This window comes from Erythrolamprus reginae, chromosome 6 (genome assembly GCF_031021105.1).
Source record: "Erythrolamprus reginae isolate rEryReg1 chromosome 6, rEryReg1.hap1, whole genome shotgun sequence".
Lineage (NCBI taxonomy): Eukaryota > Metazoa > Chordata > Lepidosauria > Squamata > Dipsadidae > Erythrolamprus > Erythrolamprus reginae.
The window spans coordinates 5,557,433-5,563,284 of record NC_091955.1 but is presented as its reverse complement, the minus strand read 5'-3'; positions in this window follow the sequence as shown (position 1 = coordinate 5,563,284).

Genomic DNA, 5,852 nt, shown 5'->3' with positions numbered 1-5,852 from the left:
AGGTCTTAAGCAACAAACATATCAGGAAAGACTTCATGAACTCAATCTGTATAGTCTGGAGGACAGAAGGAAAAGGGGGGGACATGGTCGAAACATTTAAATATCTTAAAGGGTTAAATAAGGTCCAGGAGGGAAGTGTTTTTAATAGGAAAGTGAACACAAGAACAAGGGGACACAATCTGAAGTTAGTTGGGGGAAAGATCAAAAGCAACGTGAGAAAATATTATTTGACTGAAAGAGAAGTAGATCCTTGGAACAAACTTCCAGCAGATGTGGTTGGTAAATCCACAGTCACTGAATTTAAACATGCCTGGGATAAACATATATCCATTGTCAGATAAAATACAGGAAATAGTATAAGGGCAGACTAGATGGACCATGAGGTCTTTTTCTGCCGTCAGTCTTCAATGTTTCTATGTTTCTACTTTTTTTAAAAAAATATCATTTTTCTCCATTGTACCCACACGTATACCTTAATTCGTAACAAAAAAATACAGAGATATAAATTTCTATTTAATAAAACATAAACCAACATCCTGATTTGCACCTTTTATACTTTTATTACCCATCTGTGCATGTATGAGGGTTATATATATCTAGGAATGGGAGATATCTCAGGCTGGAATGCAGAGATAACGAAGAGATTTTTGTGAAAAGTTATAAGTCGCCTTTTGAGCAGGGCCTGCTACACAACTAACTCCATAGGTTGTGTTTCCGCAGCACTATCTTCGGTTCAGGAATTGAGAGAATTGAGTCTGTCATCTGCACCTCTATCACTGCCTGCTTCGGTTCTGCAACCCAACAAGACCGACACAGACTTCAGAGGAGAATCAGAGCTGCAGAAAAAACAATGGCTGCCAACCTGCCTTCCATTGAGGACCTGTAGACTGCACGAGTCAAAAAGAGGACCATTCCATTCTCATTCCCGTTCCATTCCATATATTCTATTCTATTCTATTCCATTCCATATCATATTTTCTGTCCTGTCCTGTCCTGTCCTGTCCTATTCTATTCTATTCCATTCCATTCCCATTCCCATTCCATATATTCTATTCCATTCCATTCTATTCTATTCCACTCCATTACATATATTCCATTCCATTCTATTCTATTCCATTCCATATCATCCATTCTATTCTATTCTATTCTATTCCATTCCATTCCATATCATCCATTCTATTCTATTCTATTCCATTCCATATCATCCATTCTATTCTATTCTATTCCATTCCATATCATCCATTCTATTCTATTCTATTCTATTCTATTCCATTCCATTCCATTCCATATCATCTTTTCTGTTCTGTCCTGTCCTGTTCTGTTCTGTCCTGTTCTATTCCATTCCATTCCATTCCCATTCCCATTCCCATTCCATATATTCTATTCCATTCCATTCCATTCTATTCTATTCTATTCCATATCATCTATTCTATTCTGTTCTGTTCTGTTCTATTCTATTCTATTCCACTCCATTCCATTTTATTCACTTAACAAATTGTGGCCAGAAAGGTCACAAAATGGGACAAAACTCACTTAACCAACGTCTTGTTTAACAACAGAAATGCTGGGCTCAATTGTGGTCATAGGTCAAGGATTCTGTTTGTGTGTGTGTATACACGCACACAAACATGATTATATACATATATTATGTGTATATTCTACATACATGTGTGAATATAAAAAGCAAGATTGTATATCTAATCTTAAAACATGCATTAGATTTGTTTTCCTAATTCAGCCCATGAAATATTTACTGCTGAAAATATGGGACATGGGGTTCCTTTTGAAGTTTCCCAAACAGAGCTCCCACCTGCTATGCAGGAGTAGACTTGCTCACAAAGCCTAGCCATGTTTGGGCAACGCACCTTCACATTGTATGCTGGGAAAAATCCTCCCTCCAGAAAACAGCCCTGATGGAAAGTTTTCAGGAGAAAAAGGACCATTTGTAGCCCAGCAAAAAGAAAGCAGAATGAAATGACATTTCTTTAGATTTTAAAGTTATTATTATTATTTATTATTATTTATTCTTTATCCAATATACAATACATATGAAAGAGAATAGACATTAAGTAATATATATAAAGATAGAACGTAAGAAAGAAGAGAAGTAGAAGGGAAGGAGAGAAAATATATGATATATGAGATAAGGAAAGACAATTGGACAGGGGACGATAGACACACCAGTGCACTTATGTACGCCCCTTACTGGCCTCTTAGGAACCTGGAGAGGTCAATCGTGGAGAGTCTAAGGGAGAAATGTTGGGGGCTGGGGGCTGACACTACTGAATCCGGCAATGAATTCCACGCTTCGACAACTCGATTGTTAAAGTCATATTTTTTACAGTCAAGTTTGGAGCGGTTAATATTAAGTTTGAATCTGTTGCGTGCTCTTGTGTTGTTGCTGTTGAAGCTGAAGTAGTCATTGACCGGAAGGACGTTGCAGCATATGATCTTGTGAGCAATACTTAAATTGTGTTTTAGGCGCCGCAGTTCTAAGCTTTCAAGATCCAGGATAGTTAGTCTATTTTCGTAAGGTATTCTGTTTCGAGTGGACTGGAAAGGAAAGGGTTCGTCAACAAACAAGCCTGATATCTTGCAATTGATGAAAACTTTGAATAGCTTCCATTTTCTTGAATCGTGTCTGATCACTGCAACATGTGGGAGGCAGTTTGTTACGTTTGGGGCACACCTGAAAGAAAAGGTATATGAGAACGGCTTAGAGATTGAGGGGGAATAAATGTTTAAATGCGCAAATTCAGAAGAGATGCTATTGTGTTTAGTCATCAAAATACTGAGAGGTTAAGTCTACTAAGGACATAGGCCCCTGAATTAAATAACCATTACTTTTCTTTCATGACAAACTTTATGTATGTATGTATGTATGTATGTATGTATGTATGTATGTATGTATGTATTTAGGTAGGTAGGCAGGCAGGTAGATATTTATGGATAATAGGTAGGTAGGTAGGTATGCAGGCAGGCAGGCAGGCAGGCAGGTAGGTAGATATTTATGGATAATAGATAGCTAGATAGCTAGATAGCTAGATAGATAGGTAGGTAGGTAGGTAGGTATGCATGCATGCATGCAGGCAGGCAGGCAGGTAGGTAGATATTTATGGATAATAGATAGATAGATAGATAGATAGATAGATAGATAGGTAGGTAGGTAGGTAGGTAGGTAGGTATGCAGGCAGGCAGGCAGGCAGGTAGGTAGGTAGATATTTATGAATAATAGATAGGTAGGTAGGTAGGTAGGTAGTAGGTAGGTAGGCAGGCAGGCAGGTAGGTAGATCTGGATGGTAGGTGGGTAGGGTACATAGATTGACAGATTGATATATAGGAAGACAGACAGATAGATATAGATGGTAGGTAGGTAGACAGATATATAGATAGACAGAGACAGATGGCTGTATCGACAGGAGGATAAATAGATGGAGGGAGAGAGAGAGAGAGAGAAAGATGGAAATGGCAATAACAATAGTACTTAGACTTATATACCACTTCACAATGGTTTATAGCCCTCTCTAAGTGGTTTACACAGTCATCCAATTGCTCCCAACAATTTGGATCCTCATTGTACCCACTTCAGAAAGATGGAAGTCTGCATCAACCTTGAGTCTGGCGAGATTTGAACTGCCCAATTGAGGGCAGCCGGTAGGCAGAAGAAATAGCCTGCAGTACTGCACTGTATTTATTTATTTATTTATTTATTTTATTACTTAGATTTGTATGCCGCCCCTCTCCGAAGACAGTATGCCGCCCCTCTCCGAAGACAGTAACCACTGTGCCACTCTGATTGATTGATTGATAGATAGATGATAGATAGATAGATGCTGTAGATAGGTAGGTAGGTAGGTAGACAGACAGACAGACAGACAGACAGATAGATAGATAACTAGATAGATAGACAGACAGACAAACAAACAAACAGACAGACAGACAGATACTGTAGGTAATAGATAGAAAGATAGATAGAAAGATAGATAGATAGATAGATGGATGGATGGATAGATAGAGTAAGACAGACAGGCATAGATATAGATCTCTCTCTTTCTCCATTCTCCTAATTATAGCATTCAGTTTGACCCACAAATGCATAAAGTAATATTTGTGTAAATAGCTTATGCTTTCTTCTGTTTTGATGTTTTGCTGTCTTTGAAATAAGACCTCGTTTTAACTCCATGTGTACGTACCAGGATTGTTTTAATCCATAGATCTTTTTCCTTTAATATTAATTGGAGCATGATCAAAGACATGGAAAAAAAACACCTATCTAGATTTTCTCAATATCCTGGAGCATTTATAGAGCAACTTCTACAGTATGCATCAACTCATTTTTTTTCTAAAACTAAACAGTATAAACTCTTTATTTGGATTAATTAATCAGCTTGAATAGCAGGAAAGGACATCTTTAATGAAGGTCAAATAGCTGACTGGAGAATTCTGGGAATTCAAATCCATGCATCTTAAAATTTGCCAAGTTTAAAAAGCACTGATTTAACGTCTAATTGTGGTGTGCGCTGATTCCTGGAAAACCTGAGCATTTGGCCACGTCTTGTTCTTCAATGGGGTTTTAAATTTTGAACTGGATTTAGTTGAAAAGCAGCAACATTGGCTAGACAAATTGTAATTGCCTTCTGCCGCACGAATCCCAGCGACCGGTTAGGTCCCACAGAGTTGGCCTTCTCCGGGTCCCGTCGACTAAACAATGTTGTTTGGCGGGACCCAGGAGAAGAGCCTTCTCTGTGGTGGCCCCGACCCTCTGGAACCAGCTCCCCCCGGAGATCAGAACTGCCCCCACCCTCCTCGCCTTTCATAAAGTTCTTAAGACCCATCTCTGCCGTCAGACATGGGGGAACTGAGACATCTCCCCCGGGCCTATACAATTTATACATGGTACGTATGTTTGTGTGTATGCTTGCTTTTAATAATGGGGTTTTTAGTGTTTTTTAAATTATTAGATTTGTTCTTACATTGTCATTGTTATTGTTGTGAGCCGCCCCGAGTCTACAGAGAGGGGCGGCATACAAATCTAATAAATAATAATAATAATAATAATAATAATAATAATAATAATAATAATAATAATAATTAAAGAAAAATAAGGGTCGCTTTTCTTCGGCAGTCTTATTTATTTGTTTGTTTGTTTTATCTAAAAGATATAATAATATTCATATACATGATACTAGTAAATAAAACCCATTAGGCCAGGGGACAGAAGGCACACTGGTACACTTATGCACGCCCCTTATTAACCTCTTAGGAATCGGGAGAGGCCAACAGAGGATACGGTAGTATAAGGGTAAAGTTTTGCAGGTTAGGTGATGATACTACAGAATCTGGTCGTAAGTTCCAGGCATCAACTACTCAGTTACTAAAGTTCTATTTCTTGCAGTCGAGTTTAGAGCGGTTTACTTTAAGTTTGTATCTGTTGTGTGCTCGTGTGTTGTTGTGGTTGAAGCTGAAGTACAGTAGTTGTTGACAGGAAGGACCTTGTAGCAGATGATTTTATAGGCTGTGCTTAGGTCGTGTTTAAGGAGACATACAGGGGGTGGACACAAAAATGGAAACACCTTGCAGCTCTTCCGTGGAATCCAGATTTGTGAAGCTCCCTTCGAACTGTTTTTGTGGAAACTGGGTTCTGTACAGTACTGTACTTGCAAAGCGTTCCCCCGGGGAAGTTCTGCAACGGCAGCAGCGCCACCTCTGGCAGAACAGCGCGAAAACGAGCCCAGGGCGGGAAAAGAGCGCGAGGAGGAAGAGGTGGAGTCCGATCTCCAAACCATAGAGGCGGAGGGAGGTTATAGAAGGGCTTTCCTTTCCGAGCTTCCCGTTGTTGCTCTTTTTTCCCC